We start from the raw sequence: 23,333 nt of genomic DNA, 5'->3' as shown, positions 1-23,333 counted from the left end.
ACAATGGGAATATGAGAGTTGAACTTTTTACCTCTTCGCTGTAAAGGTTGCCAGTGATCTTGATAGACAAACAGCTTGTGTATAAATTGGGGGAAAAAAAAGCTGACATGGAGGTCACATCATGGCACCGACAGCTAAATCTGGACAGAAAGATTCATGAATTTATCTGTGAGTTTGAAGCCAACATGGTCTACAGGCTGCAAAGCTACAGATAAGCCCTGTCTTGAACCCCCCACCCCAAAATTCATGAATTTAAAAGGTTTCTGGAAGAACATGCAGTGGTTTGTTTTGATTAAAACAAACCAAACACTGGTATGGATGTGATCAAGCTTGCTGAGCTAACTTTACTCGTAAAGGAGCGGAGTAAATACTGTCAGCTGTGCATGATGAACATAGGTCTTTCAAAACAATCTTTTCTTCTGTTACCACAATGTGAAAGCAACCAGACAGGCAAAAAGGTAAGAATGAAACTCCAACTAGCCTGAGGGCTAGTTTGTAAGCACTGTTCCACAGAATTCCAGACTTTCTGAAGAGAAGTGGAAAGGAAAATGTTATAAAATAGTGGGGTTTTGTTTGTTTATTTTTCGAGAGAGAGTTTCTCTGTAGCTTTGGAGTCTGTTCTGGAAGTCAATCTGTAGACAGGCTGGCCTTGAACTCAAAGATCTGTCGCGTCTGCCTCCTGAGTGCTGGAATTGAAGGTGTGTGCCACCATGCCTCGCCTGACAAAACAGCTTTCTTTTTTTTTTTCTTCTTAAGAATAAGAACTTGCAGCAGAGTCCTCAGCCAATGTTCCATTTTTTACTGAGAAGAAAATTAACCAAAGTCAGTTTGAAGGGGGTGCTTGCACTTACACCTTCTCAGTAACTTCCAGTATGATTGGGGGCTGAATGGAAATAAACCCTACATCATTTTAAAATTAAAACAGTTAAAAGCAGCATTCCCACCAAAAAAAGGAAAGAAGGAAGGAAGGAAGGAAGGAAGGAAGGAAGAAAGGAAGAAAGGAAGAAAGGAAGAAAGGAAGAAAGGAAGGAAGGAAGAAAGGAAGAAAGGAAGAAAGGAAGAAAGGAAGAAAGGAAGAAAGGAAGAAAGGAAGAAAGGAAGAAAGGAAGAAAAGAGAAACCCTTGAGTAAGAGCTATGACATCGCAAGACATAATGTTGCATTTGACATTAAATCCATCTTCCTTCCACAAAGTAACCCACAGAAATCAAGTACCCCCAACCAACACTAGTAAGAGGGAAGTGGTACAGGAAAAGAAGCAGGTAACATAAGGCATGTCTCATTTCCTCTTGGGGTTTTCCCAATAGCCCTTGTCTCTGTGAAAGGGCAATAATAATCAACCCCTCCCTGGTGTATCTAGGTATCCAGAGGAACCTCAGGAACACAGGCTGGCATGCATCTTAGACTCAGAACCTTACTCCTCTGCAGACTACTCATCTTGTGGGTCTAAATAAGAAAAAGCTAGACTTGGAACATAGATCAGTTGATAGAGTCATATAATATGGGCATGGTAGCATATGGCTATACCTATACTCATCAAGGATGGGGGTGGGAAGGATCAGAAGTCCAAAGTTGTTCTTGGCTTCAGAAACAGTTTGAGGCCTATCTGGGATACATGAGCTCCTACTCCAAAACACGAGATTGAAAGAAAGAAGAAAGAAAGAAAGAAAGAAAGAAAGAAAGAAAGAAAGAAAGAAAGAAAGAAAGAAAGAAAGAAAGAAAGAAAAGAAAAGAAAAAGAGGAAAGCTATTTATCAATAGGGAACTTTCAGCCCACAGCAAACCAAACTCCAAGCAGAAACTATCACACAGCAGATGAAAATGTAGTACTCCATGGAACTCCTTGTTGCTTCTGTGTAAGAACTAAAAAGATAAAACTAATATTCACGTAATAAGTTTAAAGTACAGAACAACAGACTATAACCAGAGGAGGAAAAAATATAATAATCTATCTTTGTCTTTTGTTTTTTTTTTTTCTCTTCCCCATCCCCCTGGCTGGTAAATGTTTCCAGTCTAGGAGGAAAAATACATTAAAAATATCTTAAATAGTCGGGTATAAGTAGGGACAAACTAGAAGTAGCCTTATTTGTTAGACTTTTAACACTTGGTGGAGTGGGAGAAGACTGGGCAGGCAATGGGGCACTCAGAGATCTCAGTAGGACAAATGAGATATCAGCCAAGAATTCAAAGGACAAAAGACTTCTGCATCAGCATAAGACAGAAAGTTAAGAGGGTCTAGTGGGATGCCCCAGAAATGGAAATTCCATCAATGACACTGTATCCATGTGTATCCACAGAAATGTGATTATGAGGTAAAGTCAATAGCTTGCTTGCTAAACCTCTTATGTCCAAAGTATTTCAACATGTGATGTTTACAACATTAATCACATTATTGGCTAGGCCTGGAGGCAAACTCCAAGTTTAGGCCAGCCTTGTCTCTGAAACAAACAACAAAAAGAAGCAGGGTTGGAAGAAGGGAGATAGCCCAATAGGTAAAAAAAGGGCTTACCGTACAAGTGTGACAACCTACGTTTGATGCCCGTAACCCACAGGAGAACCAACACCCAAAAGTTACCCTCTGGCTTTCACATAATCACTTGTGTTCTTTCACAAACCCCCAAAATAATTTTTAAAAATGTTTAATGTTCCATACCTAATCTTGGCACTCTACACTGTACAACTCAAATTCGAAGAAAAATTTTCACTCAAAAATCTACAGTCAGAAATGCGCATATAGATCAACTGGCAGTAGTTACTTAGATGCACCCCCTCTTTCCTTCTTCTTTTTTTTTTTACAGTTTGTGTGGTTATTATAAACCATGATGCTGTATAGGTATATAAATAGCCATTTGCATCCATCCCTGATTACAAGAATGTCCTACTTAAAAAAAAAGAAATGTCCTGCTACTGTATTTGTGCAAGAGATGCTGGATAATTCTTACTTTCTTTTGGTCTTTTTCTCTACTTTTTTTAAAAGTGAGTATAATCAAATAATAAAGTTGTAACACTTAAAATGGGAAAAAAAATAAAAAAATAAAAAAAAAAAAGAAATGCCCTGTTTGTCTACTGAGACAAGGTTGCTTGGGCTGGCCTTGAATTCATGATCCTTTGGCTCTGTCTCCTAAGTACCTATATTACAAGCATTCACCACATCTGACAAGATTGCCCTCATTATTTCATTTTAGCATGCATACACGTATACATGTGTCTGTGTGTGTGATATGTGCCTATAGGCATGAAATTGATACTGGGTATCTTCCTTGATTGAACTCATATTAAGACAGGATCTCTCTATGAACTCAGTTTGGTGATCACCTACTCTAACTAGCCATCTTATCCTGGTGATCCTACCCCTCCTTCCTTAGTGCTAGGATAATAGTTGACAGCCACACACACCTCCATTGCTTTTACAAAGATTGTGGGATCCCAACTCTATTCCTCATATTTGCACAGCAAGTGCTTTATTCACTGAGCCGGGCGGTGGTGACGCACGCCTTTAATCGCAGCACTAAGGAGGCAGAGGCAGGCGGATCTCTGTGAGTTCGAGACCAGCCTGGTCTACAAGAGCTAGTTCCAGGGCAGGCTCCAAAACCACAGAGAAACCCTGTCTCGAAAAACCAAAAAAAAGATTTTTGTGAAATTACAGAGAAAGTATAATATCACATCTGAAGCTTCGAGAGGGAGGTGAATTACAAGAGGCATGGTGACACAAGAGTAGTCTGAACTACTTTAGAGGCTGAGGTAAGAGGAAGATCTCTAAAGCACAAAATTAAAGGCCAACCTGGGCAACATAGTAAGACCTCATAAGGAGGACAGAGAAGAAAAAAAAGTAAATAAAGCACAATTTTAACTGATGAATCTTTCTTAAGGATTTGAAAGCTTCCAAAAAGCACTATGGTGTGTGTACATGTACTCCTAGGACCATAGGGGCTGAATTATGAGGTTCCTAGATTTGAAGCCAGCCTTACCTACATGTGAGACCTTCTCAAAAACAAAACTTTTAATTAAAAGTCCCTAAGTTAAAATCCAGCATTAGATGCTAGATAGAACAGAAAGCCAGTATAAAAACAACCACAATGAAAGCAGTCTTGGGTGCATTTGGTTTCTTACATCTAATGAGATTTTCTCCTCAAATGTGAGAGAAACTGAGGTAACTAAAAAGAGAAGACCATGCTCCCACAGGGATGGCAATCTGTCTACTAGCTAGTCATCTTACTAAGTACACATCAATACAAACCCTTGAGATCTTTGTTGAGGGGAAGGGAACAGCAACAAGTTTAGCGGAGAGGCTACTACAGGACCAGAAAAAAACCACAAAAGGGAAAGGGGTTCTAAGGGCATAGATCAGTGTGAAGCACACGTTTATCATGTACAAAGCTCTTATTTCAATTCCTAGTGCACACATCCTCCAAGAGGGGAAGGAAACGACTAAGACTCAAAAATAATTTAGAGTTTGGAACAAGCTGGGCAGCGGTTGCACACATATTTAATCCCATCACTCGAGAGGCAGAAACAGGTGGATCTCTTTGAGTTTGAGACCAGCCTAGTCTACAGAGTGCGTTCCAGGACAGGCTCCAAAGCTACAGAGAAACCAACCCTGTCTCAAAAAACAAATTAAAAAGAGTTTAAGAGCTTGGAATGGATTGGATTTTCAAGCATCGAGTTTAAAGAAAACATAGCACAGCAGGTTAGAGGTGGCAGTTAGGAGTCACATGGTCTTAGGCTATTGTCATCTTAAAGTAGGGGGAAAACAAGTTTGTTCTCCAAGAGTCAAATAAATAGTATATATGCAAAGGAAGCAGCAAGTATATATGCAAAGGAAATCCACTCTAAAAAATATTAAAGTAAGATACTATAATACTTCCACATATAGCAAACACTGAAGGAAAACCTTATAACAAGGAAAATACACTAAGGGATATGGCCAATTAACCATAAAGAAGTTTCCAGAATCTAATTCTTTACATCATTACATGGCTTCTCCAAAGGATTACAGAAATCTATGAGCATTATATAGCATTCTCTCTTCTTGTCACAACAGCTGAGCAACTAGTATACACAAGTCAGTGCTCTGCCATAAGTGAGGGAGCATTCAGGACCCCTCAGGGATGTGAAGGCAGACCACTGAACATACCGCTCTGTGAATGCCGTGAATGAATTCTTTTATTGCTGGGAAACATGCCTACAGAATTATCTGCTTAGGGAACAGAAAGAAAGGTCACAGAAATAGATTGCTGGGCCTTCCACAGACAGGCAAAGTTATTGGTGAGATCGTCAAAGAAACTCCAACAGGCATGCACTCCTGGCTCCAATAAATTCCTGTCCATAACACTCTAAAAGAAAACAACTCAAGTAACTGAATCAGAAATGTGTCCAGTGTTCTACCTCAGCTTGTCTTTGTTAGCTCTCCCTTATCCCATCATTCTCATGCCTCTGTTATTTACATTCTAGATTCAGTTCAACTGATGCCTAAGTCAGAAGCCTACCAGGCAGTGTTATCTTCAAATGATTCTAGTAGAAGAGTAGGTTTTCGCCGGGCGGTGGTGGTGCACGCCTTTAATCCCAGCACTTCGGAGGCAAAGGCAGGCGGATCTCTGTGAGTTCAAGACCAGCCTGGTCTACAGAGCTAGTTCCAGGACAGGCTCCAAAGCCACAGAGAAACCCTGTCTCGGGGAAGAAAAAAAAAAAAAAGAGTAGGTTTTCTAGCTGCTGGTGCACACCTGTTGAGGCAGGAAGATAAGGTATTCAAGAGCAGCCTCAGCTACATGAAACCCTGTCTCAAAAGAATGAACTCCAAGATCAGGTGCATTTGTTTTCATGCTCCAGATTTGAAGAAGCATTTTTCCTGCCTCTAAACTGTACCATGAAGCTAAATCTGACAAGCTACAAAAACAAAAGCTAAGACAGATGTGGCTTATGGGGACAATGACTTGTACGCCATGGCACACCACCTATAACCAGGTCCAGACAGAGAGATACCTCACAGGGTGTCACAGGTAGTAGCAAGGGGTCAAGACAAGTTTCCTGAGGCAGTGGGTGAAAGGAAAGAAGCAGTCACAATTTTTACTTTTTGAAGAAATTGGTTTTTGAAACATAATAAACAAGTTAAAAACAGATGCTTTCTTGAGCTGGCAAAAATGGTACAATTCTGTAACCCCAAGCTTTTGGAAAGCTAAGTATGTTTTCTCCTACTTCCATCCCCTGCTATATTACAGATGGGACTCTGTAGACAAGTGCTTTACTGCTGAGCTACACTCCCAACCCTCAGTTGTTTTTTAAGATTTATTTATTTTGGGGGCTGCAGAGATGGCTCAGTGGTTAAGAGCACTGTGTGCTCTTCCAAAGGTCCTGAGTTCAATTCCCGGCAACCACATGGTGGCTCACAACCATCTGCAATGAGGTCTGGTGCCCTCTTCTGGCCTGCAGACATACACACAGACGCAATATTGTATACATAATAAATAAGTATTTAAAAGAAAAGATTTATTTAGTTAGTTAGTTATGTATACAACATTCTGGCTGCATATATGCTCGCACGCCAGATCTCAATACAGATGGTTGTGAGCCACCGTGTGGTTGCTGGGAATTGAACTCAGAACCTTTGGAAGAGCAGCCAGTACTCTTAACCACTGAGTCATCTTTCCAGCCCAACCCTCAGTTTTTGAGAGAGGATTGAACTACCACACCGAATGCACCAAGATTTATATACTCTATATACAAATTTGCATACCCAGAGAATAAAGTCATTAATTATTTTACTAAGGATCTATTTGGGACAAAACAAAAAAAAGAGCATTGCTGCTTTCCCAGAGTGTCCAGGTTCAGTTCTCAGCACCCACATCAGGTGGTCACAACTGTCTGTTAACTCCAGTTCTTGGGGGATCTTATGCCCTCCCCTTCTGTGGTGCAGACATACATGTAAAAGAAACATATCCTATCAAGACCTGTGGCCCCAAACTCTAATAGCAAACTATGTAGAGGGACATGTAGATTATTAAAAGGACACAGTGGGAAGTGGTGGTATACACCTTTAATCCCAGCACTCAGGCAGCAGAGGCAGGGTAATCTCTGTGAGTTCAAGAAGAGCCTGCTCTACTTGGTGAGTCCCAGAGCCAGTCAGGTTAAGCAGTAATAAAATTAATTTTTAAAAATTTGTAGTGGGTAAGCTCAATTCTCTTTATAACTCAGCACTGGCTTACAACAGAATTTTAGATATGCCTTCAATAATCCTGTTATCATTCTAGACACAAAAATAGAACCTGTTCCCTTGGGAATTCACTAGTTGCCATAGAAATGGCATCCAAATGAGATTTTTAGGTGAAGAAACGTACTATAGTGCTGAAGAAAAATCTTATTAAATCCAGTACGAGGGCACACCTTTTTAATAATAAATGGATGCAATACAACCCAGAACACCCCCCAAATAAATGCTCTAAGCCTGAGAGAAAAGACTTTTCCATTCATTTTAACAAATACCAACCCATGGAAGAATCCAGGCAATCTGACTTAAGTGAGTTGCCTTCCCCTCCAGGGCCACCATATTCTATACCACCTGACTTTAGTTATATCCTAGAGAGCCCTAATTCACAAAACCCATGTATCTCCTTCTCCAATACAATCACGTTTCTATTGTTTCTTTTTCATTCTAAGACACATTCATAAAAATATACCAACATACACACACACACACAACCTAGAGTTGGCTCACTGTCTTTTACTGTTAGATATATCTACTCAAGACTTAATTTCAAACCAAACACCAATTTGAGGCTTTAAAAAGTATTCTTGAGCCAGGTGGTGGTGATCCACACCTTTTAATTCAAGCGCTTGGGAAGCAGAGACAAGCAGAACTGAGTTCAAGGCCAGCATGCTCTTTAGATCAAGTTCTAGGATAACCAGGGTTACAAAGAGAAACCCTTTCTTGGGGGAGGCAGTGTCCTTAGTATAGGGGTATAAACAGAAGGCAGAGTACTTAGACCTCACAAAGCACTAGGTTTCATCCCCAGTACCACCAAAGAGGGAAGGAAATCTTCAGTTACAGAGGTAGAAGATATACATATATCTGACTACTCCAGCAGGACCTAGATGGAAATTAAGCACCATGGCACAATAGCCCAATCAATGACTTGCAGAAAGGGTGCAAACTGCTCCTGAGATCTGCCCACTATTTATCTTTATCTAATTACTAACAAGCATTTATAAGGATTCCTTCTGGCTTTGATTGTCTCCTCCCTACAAAAGTTGTGTGAAGGTAAAGAATGGGCTGCAAATTAACTCTTAGTTAAGGTTGGTCAAGGAACAACAGTAGGCTTGGAGAGCATGTCTATCACTTCAACTCTGTAGTCTGAACTGTTTATTACTATTAGGTTGAAAACTGGACTTTTCACTCAGCCACTCACTCAACAAATGACTTATTACATACTTTGTTGTACAACAAAACTTTTAAGATATAAGAACATTTGTTGTCATGGCCTCACAAAGACAGGCCATTAGAAATAAAGTAGAAAAGAGGAAGAAGAGGGAGCAAAGGAATGAGAGAACCTGGTCAGGTAAAATGCGGTATTCCTTATTGGTTTCACTACTGAGGTTCTGTGGTTCTTAATCTTTCCTCATTTCCTCCATATAATATAATAAGTGCAATGACACAATCCACCCAACTTTCTCCACTGAAATATCCCATTTATAAACAAATTTATATGAAGTTGGCTTCCCAGATTAACTACCTCTTTTGATTCTGAAGTTTTAGTCTCAGCTTCCAGTCTTCAACAGCGACACCAGAAATGCTCAGGAAAAAGTAGTGTTTCTATTACTTTGCATAAGACAGTTCATGAAACCAAACCTATATTACAACTTTGTGACTGTACATGCTGTTCTTGCTATTTTACCTGCCAATTCCCCTTTGATGAGTTAAGTATGATTTGATCTACCGCACCTTCTCAAGCAGGCTATAATGACAGAACCCAGAGGTTTATACTGTTACATTTTCAGATATATGCAACTCATTTTGGAAATTCTTAATTCTTTTTGCACTCTGAAAACTATGGACCCAACAGTGGAACTTTTACTTCAGTAAACAACAAAAAGAAAAAAATTTACTTCCAAATCATCCTCATCCTCAAGGGATTGGGAGGATACAGGTATAGAGTAAAAAAAATAAATGAGGAGGGGTAGGCTAATAAAGAAAAGAATCTTCACAGCTTCTGGGAAATGCTGGAAATTTTCTAGGAATTCAGTTGCTATCAGTATCAACAGAGGCCAGAGTATTCATCAACTGTCATGACACATGGGGTACGTCTATTGGTTAACAGCAGATGTAATTATAAGGAAGTTAAATTGTCTGGCAGTCATTCTGACAGCCATTTTAAAATCAACCAGTTTCAACTACAGCGTACTGAAAAGAGGAATTTCCGAATTATAGGCAACCTGTACCACAAAGGTCTAGGACAGTTTAGGTCAATGATTCTCAACCTTTCTGATGCTGGAACTCTTTAATACAGTTTCTCTTCATATTGGTGACTTTCCAACCATAAAATTATTTTGTTGCTATTTCATAACTGTAATTTTGCTGTTATGAATCATGATGTAAATATCTGTTATGAAGGCGTGAGCCACCACCACTTGGCTCAGAACACCAATTTTTACATGTATGGTTTGTGGTGGAATGCCAGGCGAGGCTAGAAAGTGAGAGACTCAGTAGTGCTAAGGACATTTACAATCCTCATTGTACAATCATCAATCCTATCCTTCCTCAAAACCTGTCCATCATCCAACATAAAAGTCTGCCCACTAAACAGTCACTCCTCACTTCTGTCCTGGAACCACTGTTCTATTTTTGTCTATATGATTGTACAAATATCTTCTGAGTAGAAAACCATCATTATTTGTAGGGGTAGTGCTCCCAGCACTCAAGAGGCGGGAGGCAGAGACAGGTGGATCTCCGTGAGTTCCAAGACAGGCCCCAAAGCTACACAAAAACCCTGCCTCAGAGAAAAACCAAAAAAAGAGAAAAAGAAGAAAGGAAAAAGAAAAAAAGAAAAACATTATTTGTCTACTTGCATCTGGCTGTTTTCACTGGTGTATACTATGTTCAGGATCCACCAGAATCATAACATGTCAGTCTCCTTTAAGTCTGAATGATACTACACTGTATGGGTATAACTGCATTTTGCATATTTCCTAAGTTAAGGTTGTTTCTACTGCTTAATTCTGCTAATAGGTTCCCACTATGTAGTCCACGCTAGTCTAAACCTTTTGAAGGTCCATGACTATTGCGAATAGTACTATCATGGTAGTAATGATATAAGAAGCAAAAATTTTCTTTAAAGTGTCCATTCATGACCAATAGAAACAGCCTCAACACTGAAGGTGGTAACAATTAATTTCTCAGATTTTATCAGTTTAAGTACAGCTGAAACAGTCAACTGGGCCATAACAAACCAAACAACCATTTATTAACTGAACAGTCACGCTCAACAAGAGAAATCTAGTATCAAGTATTTTTAAATAGCCAAGCATTGACCCAGGGTAAGACTAGAAGCAATGGTGTGCATAACTACACAGCTGGTAGCATCTAGGACACTTTTACATTTTTTTGATGCTTACTTAGGCTCCTCCAGATATTTCAATAGAGGGGTCCCTATTAAGTACCAAGTGTTGTATCCCCCGTGCCTGCCTTTCTTTCCCTTTTTTTTTTGGGGGTGGGGTGGGGGGAGGGAGTTTGACACAGGGTTTCTCTATGTAACAGCCCTGTCTATCCTGGAACTTGCTTTATAGACCAGGCTGGTCTCAAAATCAGAGGTGCACCTGGCTCTGTCTCCCAAGTCTTGGGATTAAAGGTGTGAGTCACCACTGCCTGGCTCAAGTGCTACATTTTAAAAAGACTTCCCTGGTGATTCAAAACTTCAAGACATGATTCTGACCCAAAGCACAATTGAGAACAATGAAGAAATAAGAGAGCCATGCTAGAGGCACCATAAATCTGAGTTTTCACAACTTGACAACAATTTCCTCATAATCCAAAGCTAAAAATTTCTGTATTCAACAAAACATTAAAAGTGGATATGAGTAAGTGTAACGTTCTCTTTCCACACATTACTGCAGCGTAACCGATAAAGGCCTGAATATATAGTTCAGTGGAGGAAGAATCAAATCAAATTGGAAAACCCCAATGCAATGCAGTAAATATACCCTGGCATGCAGATTTTCTTAGAGCCATTGTTTTGTCCAGTCCAATCACAAACAAGGGAATGAGAAGAGGAGGACATTTTCACTACCGATTCCGAGCAAAACTGGAACACAGCTATCTTGACGGCTAGAAGACGAGAATGGAAAGGGGGCAGAATGATATAAAGTACTGACCTGGAAACCTAGTGAGAATCATCCCCACCCTTTTTCTACTGTTTGTTGAAGTCTTCTCAATATATCAGAAAAAAGCTAACAACCTAGAGCAGGCTTGTGTTTCCATGGGCAGATTGAGCCAATTTTTGAGACTCCTCTGCCAGGTTCCCAGGGAAGAACGCAAATGACGGCTAGATGCCAGGAATAATCCAAAATGAACAAAATCACCAATTCCCTCAGAGCCCAGGGCTCCAAGGTCTGGCTGACATCCAAACTCCTTGTTAGGCTTAGCCACTGGCGGACTGTGGAACCCTGGTCCCTGAGTGGTGAAGTGGTGAAGCAGTCAAGGACAGAGAGAGGCAAGAAAGGAGGAGGCTCCATGCCAGAAAGGCTGTTCAGTAAACAAACTAGCATTTCTAACTCCAAAAACACTCAACATTATACTTTTGTCTCTGCTGTTTATTATTTTCCTACTCTGCTACCAATTAGAGGTTCCAGGCAAGGGGGTAATAGTCCAAGGAACAAATTATACAGTTAAAGATGAACGTTGGTAGCATCTGTCAACCTCAGAGAACCAACTTGCTAAAAAAGCTGTATAACATTCCACTGCAGTCCAGAGATGCCACCCTAAGTCTAGGGTCAGTGGTCCACATGCCTAACACCTCGGTTATGCATCCATTACGTGGTAGGATCAGGGAAACTAAGTTTCTCTATCTCTCTCACTGAGGTATTCCACCTAAGATTTCTTTACACTAGCTTACCCTGTCTTCCACAACTCTGCATCTGCACTCCTTGTGATCTTCCTAAATGTTCTCAAAGTGGACAGATTGTTGCATCACATTCACAAGTAAACTGAAGAATTAGAGGCTTTGCCCTTTATGATCTGGAACAAGCAAGGGTGTCCTCTAAATTGTGCTGAAGTTCTAACTAACCTAATCACAAAAGGAAACAAAAGAAAGGTACGACTGGAAGTAACTAAATCTTTCTTTGAAGACGTCATGATTACCTCCCTAGAGGACACCAAAGAATCAACAAAAAATGTTCTAGAACTAAAAGCAAAGTTGCAAATGCAAGGTGTTTACAGATAACGTGACACAGACAACATATGAAAATAGCTGTTTTCTTATATACCACCAACAAACTGAGATTTGAAATTACAAGTACCCAACTATATCTTCTATACTGTGCTACTGTGATTGTGTCTGTAACCCCTTCTTTCCAATTAGATAAGAAGTGACAATATCAAGTGAGGAACCTAGCAGGTTGGAAGGTCCCAAAGTGTTTGAAGCTTAAAATAATCACAAAAGGCTAAGCCCTACACATGCACTTGTAAGAAAAGGAGGTCTAGATAGACAAGCCAAGTGTTCTTTTGTTTTAAGATTTATTATGTATACATGCGCCAGAAGAGGGCACCAGATCTCATTATAGATGGTTATGAGCCACCAAGTGATTGCTGAGAATTGAGTGCTCTTAACTTTTGAGCCATCTCTCCAGTACCCCCAGTTCTTTTCTTTCTATTTTAGGTGTATGAGTGTTTGACTTGCTGTGTCTGTACATCACTTTACTACCAGGTGGGTGCCTGTGGAAGCCAGAAGGGTTATAGGTAGTTTTAAGCTGTCATGTGGATTCTAGGAATTGAACATGGGCTCAACCATTGAACCATCTCTCTAGCCCCATCTACAAGTCATCATATATATATATATATATATATATATATATATATATATATATAGAGAGAGAGAGAGAGAGAGAGAGAGAGAGAGATCTGGATGAAAGGGTAGGTAGGCAGAATGTTGGGTTTCCAAGTTCAGCTACTACTCCCACCTCCTAGAGTTCATTCACACAACTGCAATTTATTTTGCAATGCTCTAGCCTCGGGCAGAACTCTCAAGTAAGAACCCATGTTTAAAGGCACATGGAAAACTAATATAGTTCCATAGTTCTTTTGGTGATACAGCATGAGTGGATTCTGGGGTATAATGTTCATGTTCCTTCCTCCCTGGGCAAAACCGGAGTGGTCACTCTGTACACATCACTTAGGGAAGCAAAAAATGATATTCTAGTGCTATCTTACAGTAAGTGGTCATCTGCTTTGCATCTTACTCACCTAAGTAAGCCCTTTCAAGATTTATAGTAAAAAGAATAAGATACTAGAGATGAATCAGCATTTAAGAGTGCGTGTTATTCTTTCAGAGGACCAAGTTCAGTTCCCAGCAAGATCAGATAGCTTACAACTACCATGGCCAACTGCAAAGCCAGGAAATCTGATACCTTCTGCCCTCGAGGACACTGCACTCACGTGCACATACTCATACGCACAGATACATAATTTAAAAAAAATAAATCTTTTTTAAAAACTAAGTGTATTACTCAAAACCTAAATATGTTACTAAAAACCCTTGCAAAATGGAGCCTCTAGATCTGATGAATGACTTGGGAGATTATTTTTAAAACCCATGTGTTGGATAGTGGCTAGGAGAACCGGCTGTTCTTCCAGAGAACCTATAACTTGATTCCTACACCAGGTGCTTCATAACTGTAACTATAGTCCCAGGAGCTCTGAACCCTCTTATGATCTAATGTATTGCACACTCATGGTGCAGACTTACGAGGAAGCAAAACACCCATATACATAAACAACTGGGGGGGGGGGGTAGAGAGGGTTTCTCTGTGTAACAACTCTGGCTGTCCTGAAACTCTCTCTGTAGACCAGGCTGGCCTCGAACTCAGAGATCTGCCAGCCTCTAAGTGCTGGGATTAAAGGCATGCACCACTACTGCTAGGTTATTAAAAATAATTTTTCTAATGAATGTGGAGATTCTGGGAGTGGCAGCACACACCTTTAATTTCAATAATGGGGAGGCAAAATCAGACAAAGGGTTCATTCAAGGCCAATACGGTCTATATAGTAAGTCCTAGAATAGCCAACAGAAACCCTGTCTCAAAAAAGAAAAAAAAAGTTTGAGATGGTTTGGTTAAGAGCGCTGGCTGTTCCAGAGGACCTGAGTTCAATTTCCAGCATTTCACACCACAGCTCACACTGTACTCCAGTTCTAGGGAATACAACAAATATCTTCTTCTGGCCTCCAGAGGCACCAGCCAGGCATACAGTACACGCACAGACATGAAGACAAAACCCTCATACACAGAAAATAAAAATAAATTAATCTTTAAAAAGAATGTGTGAGAGCTAGGGATGTAGCACAGTAGATAAGAGAACTTGCCTAGAATACATAAAACCCCACTCGTAGGCTCCAAAGCTACAGAGAAACCCTGTCTCAAAAAAACCAAAATAAATAAATAAATCAAAAAATAAAAATAAATAAAACCCCACTCGTCTATACATACAAGCACACACGTACCCTGGTGTGATGAAATTTCAGATAGATGGAAGGAGTTCAAGGTCAACTTGAACTATATAGGAAGTTTGAGGTCGTCAGTCTTTTATCTCAAAATCAAAACAAATACACAGCCAAATATGGGAGAGTAGTTATCACCTATAGACAAAAAGATGCACACACACGGGGAATGGAGAGAAGGTTCAGTGTTAAGGCACTTGTTGCTCTTACAAGACCGGGCTCAGTTACCAATGCCAACATGGTGGCTCAAAACAGGCTGTGACGTGATAGAGGCAGAGGCAGGAGGATCTCCGTGAGTTCGAGGTCAGCCTGGTCTACAAGAGCTAGTTCCAGGAGAAACCCTGTCTCGAAAATTCAAAAACAAAAACAAAAACAAAAACCAGGCTGTGATGACAATTCCAGAGGATCCAATGTCTCCTTCTGATCTCTGAGAGCAACAGGCATATTACATACATATATGCATGCATGCATGAATAAATACATACATATGTGTAAGCAAAGCATTCTTTTTATATTTTTTAAAGGTTCAGAGACTTAATTGCTAGTTCACAACTTACAAAAAGTACCTTTACAGGGGCTGGGGAAATGGCTCAAAGGTTAAGAGCACTGGCTGCTCTTCCAGAGGTCCTGAGTTCAATTCCCAGCAACCACGTGGTGGCTCACAACCATCTGTAATGAGATCTGGTGCCCTCTTCTGGAAAGTGTATATATAATAAATAAATTTAAAAAGTACCTTTAGGCCGGGCGATGGTGGCGCATGCCTTTAATCCCAGCACTCGAGAGGCAGAGGCAGGCGGATCTCTGTGAGTTCGAGACCAGCCTGGTCTACAGAGCTAGTTCCAGGACAGGCTCCAAAGCCACAGCGAAACCGGGTCTCAAAAAACAAAAAAAAAACAAAACAAACAAACAAAAAGCCACAGAGAAACCCTATCTCGAAAAAATCAAAAAAGCAACAAAAAAACAAATAAAAAGTACCTTTGCAAAATGATACATGTGTTTAATCACAGAGACTGAGAGAACATCAGTAAAAACAAACCTCCAAACTAGACTTAACTCTGCTCAGACTAGAAACTTCTCTAAAACAAAAGTAGAACACAGCTTGCTGAAAATTTTGTGTTTCTGACAGAAGTCTCTATGAAAAGTAACAGTGCTGGTGAATTTAGTATTTGTGGAAAAGCAAAGACAGACACAAGAGGATGCCTATGAAATCAAGGCCATCCTGGTCTACAAAGGGAACTCTGGGCAAACCAAGGTTACATAGTAAGACCCCTATTTAAAAAAAAAAAAAGCAAAAAGAAAAAAAAGAAAAGGCAAAGCAGAAATCAAGACAATGTGTATCCCTGTGTGTTGAGTGTTTTGTTTGCATGCCTCTCTATTTTATGCATGCCTGGTACCCTCAGAGGTAAGAAGAGGCTGTCAGATCCCTTGGAACTGGACTTAGAGTTGTCAGTAGCCCTGTGGGTACTAGGAATCAAACCCAGGTCCTCTAGAAGAGCATCTTTCCAGCCCCAATACCACAATCTTAAGAGAATAAAGTGCTTGCTTCAGTTGCACATTTTTAAAATTGGAACGATATAGAGAAGATTTGTCATGGTCTTGTGCAAGGATAACATGCAAATTCATGAAGTGTTTCCTATTTTAAAAATGGAGGAGGAGGAAGAATGATGTGGAAGTACCCTCTGTGTGCGGTGATTACCATTAATGAACAAAGAAACTGCCTTGGTTGATAGGGCAGAACTTAGGTAGGCTGGGAAGACTGGACTGAATGTTGGGAGAAAGAAGGGAGACGCCATGGATCCAACATTAAGATAGATGTGCTGAATGAAACTTTGCTGGTAGGCCACAACCTCATGGTGATGCACAGATTAATGAAGATGGGTTAAATTAACATGTGGGAGTTAGCCAATACGAAGCTAGAGCTAATGAGCCAAGCAGTGATTTAATTAATACAGTTTCTGTGTGATTATTTCGTTTCTCGGCTGCTGGGATGAACAAGCGGTTCCTTACTACGGAGGGAGGGAGGGAGGGAGGGAGGGAGGGATGGATCAATTAGGGCAGACTTGTAATCCACACTGAGAAGCTGGAAGTCAAGCCTTTACTAAGACCATGTATCAAAAATATAAGAAAAAAGAAAAAGCACAGACTATATAATCCCTGTGTTCATACTCAGAGAAAAGGAAGCATTCATTCCTAGTTAAGAGGAAGAGAATGAGGAGAGGCAGGGAGGGGAGCAGAGAAAAATGTAGAGCTCAATAAATATCAATAAAAATATGTATTTAAAAAAGAGGAAGAGAAAACCAATGCACAGTAAATTCAAAGTGCCTAAAATATAGCTAACCTTTTGGGAAAACTCAACTGTGTTGACAAAGCAAAAATTGCTAAAACATATTTTTTCATAATAATATTTTCTGAAAGACCTTTGCCAAATTTTAAAGTGTTGATTAAATCTCTAGTAAAGATACTTGTGTCTTCTGAGAGATGATGAAAAATCCTAGACAGAAAAATGCTGAAATGCTAAAGAGTCAAAATTAGTAAGTAGCCCCTACAAAACATCTTCATGTTCAGAGGAAAAAGCAGCTAAAACGATATATCTGTCTGTGGGACTCTGTGATTAAAATATAAACTGTCATTAAAATAGAATGAAAAAAGTTGGTATAAACACCTATTTTCATATTTCCAAGACAAGTCACAATAGTGCTTAGAATCAAAATTGTACCCATCCCTTAGTTGTCCCCTTTAACTGTAGTATGAACAGTTAAACTTGTGTAGTTGCTTTCCCATCACTATAGGCCAGTCTCACTCAACAAGTCCCAACATCTGCCTGATGTTTCCAGTTTTTAAAGTGAAGGAAGGGGTAAGTACCTGATGGCTAATTATTACACTCCTGTTACAACAGCCTTCACTGTAAAAGACACAGGATAAAACCCTAACTAACATACAGCAAGGCCAGGCACAGTGGCCACTCATAGATCTCACTACTCAGAAGCAGATTAATTTAAGGCCAACCTGGGCAAACTAACAGGACTCTGTCCCACAAATGAAATTTATCAGAAACTCACAGCATAGCTGGGCAGTGGTGCTGCTTGTCTTTAATCCCAGGCAGAGGCAGGTGGATCTATGTGAGTTCAAAGTCAGCCTGGTCTACAGAGTGAGGTCCAGGACAGCCAGGGTCTAACCCTGTCTAGAAACCCCCCCCCCCAAAAAAAACCAGCACAATAAGATCCCATTAGCAAGCCATGCATAAATTCAAAGACCTTTGAATATCGTCATTCTGACATCTGATTACTTCGAATAAAATTTAAAAGAACTAACCATTGATCTTTCATGGTAACTACCTACCTTCCTCCAGAAAAATACTTCTCTCACTGCCTACATCTTTAAACCTACCACACAATTTCAATCCATTCTATCCTGTCACAAGACGGGATATTCAGAAAGACATGTGGCAAAAATGTAAAAAAAAAAAAAAAAAAAGTCACCAGATCCCCTGCAGCCCACCTGTTTGATCACAGGGATACAGAAAACAGAAGCCATTATTGGTGGGTGGGTGTGTGAGAGACAGTGCCAAAGGACAGAGAGAGAGACAGCGTCAAAGGACAAACATTGTGTCTTTCCTTAGAACCACCCAGCTTGTTTTTTTTTTGTTATTGTTGTTTTTGAGAATGGCTCTTTCACTAGCCTAAAGCTTGCCAAGTGAACTAAGCTGCCTAGCTGTCAAGTTCCAGAAGACCCACTTGTCACTACATCTCAGTATCTCAATACTGAAATTACAAGTAAACGTCACCTCATCTGAAATTTTTTCTAATTTTTTACATGGGTTCTCAGGTCTTCGTGACTGTAAAGCAAGTAAGTATTTTATACCTTATCTTCCTAGCTTCCCAGAAGAAAAGTCTTGTGCTTTCACTTCTAGAATGCATAGCTATGATATGAACTAAAACTGACTAAGCACATGTACCTGAGAACCAATAGTACCCCCACTAGGAAATTTGCTGAGCCTAGTTGTCACAACTGGAATTGGTAAGCAATGCATCAGTAGCAATTTTCTCAGTTAAGTGCCAACTTTCCCTGACCACCCACATGTTTAAAGAATGAACCTTGTCAGGTGGTAGTGAGACACTTTAATCCCAGCATTCGGGAGGCAGAGGCAGGTGGATCTGTGAATTTGAGGACAGCCTGGACTACAGAGTGAGTTCCAAGACAGTCAGGACTACAATCAGGGCTACACGGAGAAACCCTATCTAGAAAAATCAAAATAAATAAAAAATGAGTTAGTAAGTAAGTAAATAAAATCCGTCTGTACTCAGACCAAGAAGCAATTACTGACCGTCTACACCGAGGCATAGGGCTCGCAGTGGTATTCAAACTTCATAGGGATATTGAACAATAAAAGAGTATAGGACCTTGGGTTTAGATCCAGTCAAGCTCATTAACTAAAACAAAAAAGTCAGTCAAGAATCTGCATGATCCCTTTACCTATACCTCAAACTCGCACAGACTGGAAAGGCAAATCGTACAACTTTTAAAAAAAAGACTTTAAGTATTCTTATCAAATTTAATCATTTGGGTGGGGAATGCAGACCAGTGGAAGTCAAGACAACATTTGGGAACCATTTCTCTCCTACTATGTGGGTCTTGAGGATCAAACTCAAGTCATCAGGCTTGATGGTAAAAGCACTTTTATAACTAGCCCTTTACAGAAAATTTTATCAACATAGAATGTAAAAGCCGGGCGGTGGTGGCGCACGCCTTTAATCCCAGCACTCGGGAGGCAGAGGCAGGCGGATCTCTGTGAGTTCGAGACCAGCTTGGTCTACAAGAGCTAGTTCCAGGACAGGCTCCAAAACCAGAGAAACCCTGTCTCGAAAAACCAAAAAAAAAAAAAAACATAGAATGTAGCTAGTATCAGGAGTGTTCTTGCAAAGCACAAAGGAGGAGTTAATAAATCCACATACATTAAAAATAAGACCCTCTATCAAACAATACTCTAAAACATGCAGAGGGGACACCAAACTCTACCCACAATGACAACAGTGCTCATATCCTACCAATAGCTTTATAATTAAAAATCACAATGACGTTTTACATAACCAAAACTGGCAAAATTAATTCCATTAACCTATAGTGAAAATGTGAACATTTAAAAACTTGGCAAGGAAACTGCTATGATTGTTTTTAAAATACTTGGTCAGGGGCTGGAAAGATGGCTCAGCAGTAAAGAGCATTGCTCTTCCAAAGAGTCCAATTCCCAGAACCCACATGGCAGCTCACAACTGTCTGTAACTCCAGTTCCGGGGGGTTCTGATGCCCTTATACAGACCCAGATATTCCATTCCTATGCATTTGCTGAAAAATTTAGACATATTTTACATGTAAAATGCTCATGACAACACTGCTCTCTAAATGTGTCTGTTCTGTATTCCCAATAAAAACAATTCTGGGGGCTGGAGAGATGGCTCAGCGGTTAAGAACTCTTGACTGTTCTTCCAGAGGATCCGGGTTCAATTCCCAGCAACCACATGGCAGCTTACAACTTCTGAAAATCCAGTTCCAAGGGATCTGACACCTTCACACCAATTCACATAAAATAAAGTTAAATCATAAAAAATTTAAAAAATTCTGATTACACAAATTGAATACACACATACATGTAAAATACATAAGATATAGAGGAAAATGAGCAAAAGCACAGAGAAAATAAGTTCAACATCTATCTTGACCACATCATGCATTCAGGCCTGTATACAGGGTCACCCTACAGGAACTGAAGTGTCTCATGACAAGATTCATCTGAGAAACAGTATCACGACTATTACCTGAGTGTAGTGACACAAATCTCTAATCCCAACCAGAAGGCCAAAGTAGTAAGAGAGGGAGTTTGAAAATAGCCTGAGTGGGCTGGAGAGATGGCTCAGAGGTCAAGAGTACTGACTGTTCTTCCAGAGGTTCTGAGTTCAATTCCCAGTAACCACATGGTGGCTCATAACCATCTGTAATGAGATCTGGTGCCCTCTTCTGGCTTACAGACAAGATACTGTATAAATAAATCTTAAAAAAGGAAAAAAGAAAATAGCCTGAGTTACATAAAGAGTTCAAAGCCTATCTTGGTTACATGAGACCTGGGCCCCCAAAAAATAAACAGGCAAGGGTATAGAAAAAACGAAAAACCAAACAGAATCCTGGAGAATGTAACATAAGGCAAACACTTTCAACACCCATTAGGAAGTTCCTTGAGAACTACTTAAACAAGGGCACTACAAAACTCATAATTCTATCCTTTCATGTATATATCCAAGGAAAGGAAGCACATTTCTACAAAAACAAAATCCTTCATGTACAAAAAGTCACAGCAGAGGAGGCAGAGGCAGGCGGATCTCTGTGAGTTCGAGACCAGCCTGGTTTACAGAGATAGTTCCAGGACAGGTTCCAAAGCTAGAGAAACCCTGTCTCGAAAAACAAAAAAACAAACAAATCAAAAAAAAAGTCACAGCATTACTCATAAGAGACAGAAAGTTGAAACAACCAAACTATCTGTCAACTGATTAAAAGATGATCTCTGTTATAAGGATGAAACCAGATTATCTAAGGGGGGGGCACCTCTGGGAGAGAAAATTGCATAATGTAGCACTCAATCCCAAAGCTTAATAGTGGACTTCTGAGGACTAATATTCAGTATCCAAGAATCACTGGACATAAGAGGAAGAAGCAATCAATTCATGCCCATCAAGTAAAGTAAGTCACAGACTACTGAGGCAAAGCTTATCAATACTGGCATTGCTAGATGCTATTTCCACTGTTACATGTGCTCAAGAAGTAAGAGAAGCCTCTCTTTAAAACATCTATAACATTAAGCTGCTCTAGCAACATTGATACAACACATAGAAGTGTTAGCTTTATTCAGTGAGGTTTTTCAAAATGAGACCTGATGAATCAAGATAGCCCTTCAAAACCATCCACAGCCCATGTAACACAAAGCATGCTGGAGTAACAAAAGTGGACCTCTAGACTACAGGGTGCAACTTGAGGAAAGTGAAGGTAGCTGAGGGTGGAAATGGAAACCACCTATCCAATCCCATGCACCCACTTCAAAAACACAAATAAAACGTAAAACTCCTGTAAGTAATCTTACTTCTCTTACAGAATAGGAAAGGAAAACTGCCTGAGTTAATAAAAGGCATGCCTTTACATGAGTGGAATTAAAGTAAGAAATGGGAATAACTATTCAGGTGGTGGTGGTGCACACCTTTAACCCAGCACTTGGGAGGCAGAGGCAGGTGGATCAAAAAGAAATGGGAATAACTAAAAGCTAACAAAAGTAAATGAATGTAGAAAAAGTCATTAGTGTATATTCAGAGAAATTGGAGAGGGGTGAAGGAGTTTATAATAGACACTGCACTGTTCTCAGTAATGAGTTCTTTTCCATCCTGATTCAATTCTGCCCCAATTACAGGAGCATGAATTATTTAAGTTTATGGTTTTGTATTTCCTACTTCTTCCACCAGGCAGTGAAGTGGGGAGGGAGAGTAGAGTGAAGTCCCAAATGCAGCCTGGTATAATGTGTTCTCATACCTGATGTGCCAAGAATGGTAAACTTACTTTCTCATAAACTATCTTCTTCAGCTTGCAAATTCACATATATACCTGAACAACTTTCCCATAACTGAGAGCAGGCACTAAAAGCTACCATAAGAGACCATACTCAAAGTCTACCTATCCAAATAAAGAACCGTTGGATTGCTTTCTACAGCAGAGGTTCCAGGCAAACATCAAATCTCAGTGATAAGAGATGTGAAAAGGGCCGGGCGGTGGTGGCGCACGCCTTTAATCGGAGGCAGAGGCAGGCGGATCTCTGTGAGTTCGAGACCAGCCTGGTCTACAGAGTTAGTTCCAGGACAGGCTCCAAAGCTACAGAGAAACCCTGTCTCGAAAAACCAAAAAAAAAAAAAAAGAGAGAGAGAGAGATGTGAAAAGAAGAAGCCAGGGTAGAGTTCAAGGGAAAAAAATAAAGAAAAAAGAAAAAAACCTTTCTTCATCTGTAGATTATAATACACTATTCTGAAATTTCTCCTTCCCATTAAAAAAGCACAAGTAATAAGGTGAGGGAGGCTAAAAGAATTCCAGCAATATGGCAGTATTGTTGATACAGAGGTAACTTGAAGACTCTAGAAAGCCCTCCATGGATATTTACAGGGACAAATACTCCAGACCAATCTGAGGTCAAAAGTCTGTGAATCTCTACAAGAACGGGATATATGTGAAAATCTCCAAAACAAAACATCTTAACATCATAGAATTTATCGCTGAAGTAAATAAAACACAGTAAATTCCTCCTGAATATGAATCTGTTTTTAAGATTCAAACTATGTATGCATTTTTTAAAAGAGATCTTCTAATTCTAGAGGGCTCTCCAACCTTTCCTAAAAACTGATGCACCAGCAAAAAGTACGGCTGGTCTAATTCTTGACCATCAACTTCCCCTGGGGAGCATGGCCTAAAGACCCATGCGGTGTTCGTTCGTGAACTCATGCCTGGGTTGATGGGGGAGGGGGGGGATACTATGCCTAAGGAGCCAACATTGGTAATAAAAGGTGATGCAATGGAAAGGTCTGCCTCCTGTTTGCTTGTCCTCCTTCAGTCAATCT

At 40.1% G+C, this 23,333-nt stretch overlaps 1 protein-coding gene and 1 non-coding gene across 6 annotated transcripts in view; one reads left to right on the top strand and one right to left on the bottom strand.

The window, feature by feature from the left end:
- Positions 1-23,333, bottom strand: part of Brd4 (bromodomain containing 4) — a 77,243-nt gene that overhangs the window by 41,293 nt on the left and 12,617 nt on the right. The gene's annotated exons all lie outside the window — the stretch shown is intronic.
- On the top strand, positions 16,231-16,335 carry LOC113457638. Its single transcript, XR_003378165.1, has one exon. It is a non-coding gene; the product is annotated as a U6 spliceosomal RNA (small nuclear RNA).

This window comes from Microtus ochrogaster, linkage group LG3 (assembly GCF_000317375.1).
Source record: "Microtus ochrogaster isolate Prairie Vole_2 linkage group LG3, MicOch1.0, whole genome shotgun sequence".
NCBI lineage: Eukaryota > Metazoa > Chordata > Mammalia > Rodentia > Cricetidae > Microtus > Microtus ochrogaster.
This window is presented reverse-complemented; position numbering and strand designations above follow the sequence as displayed.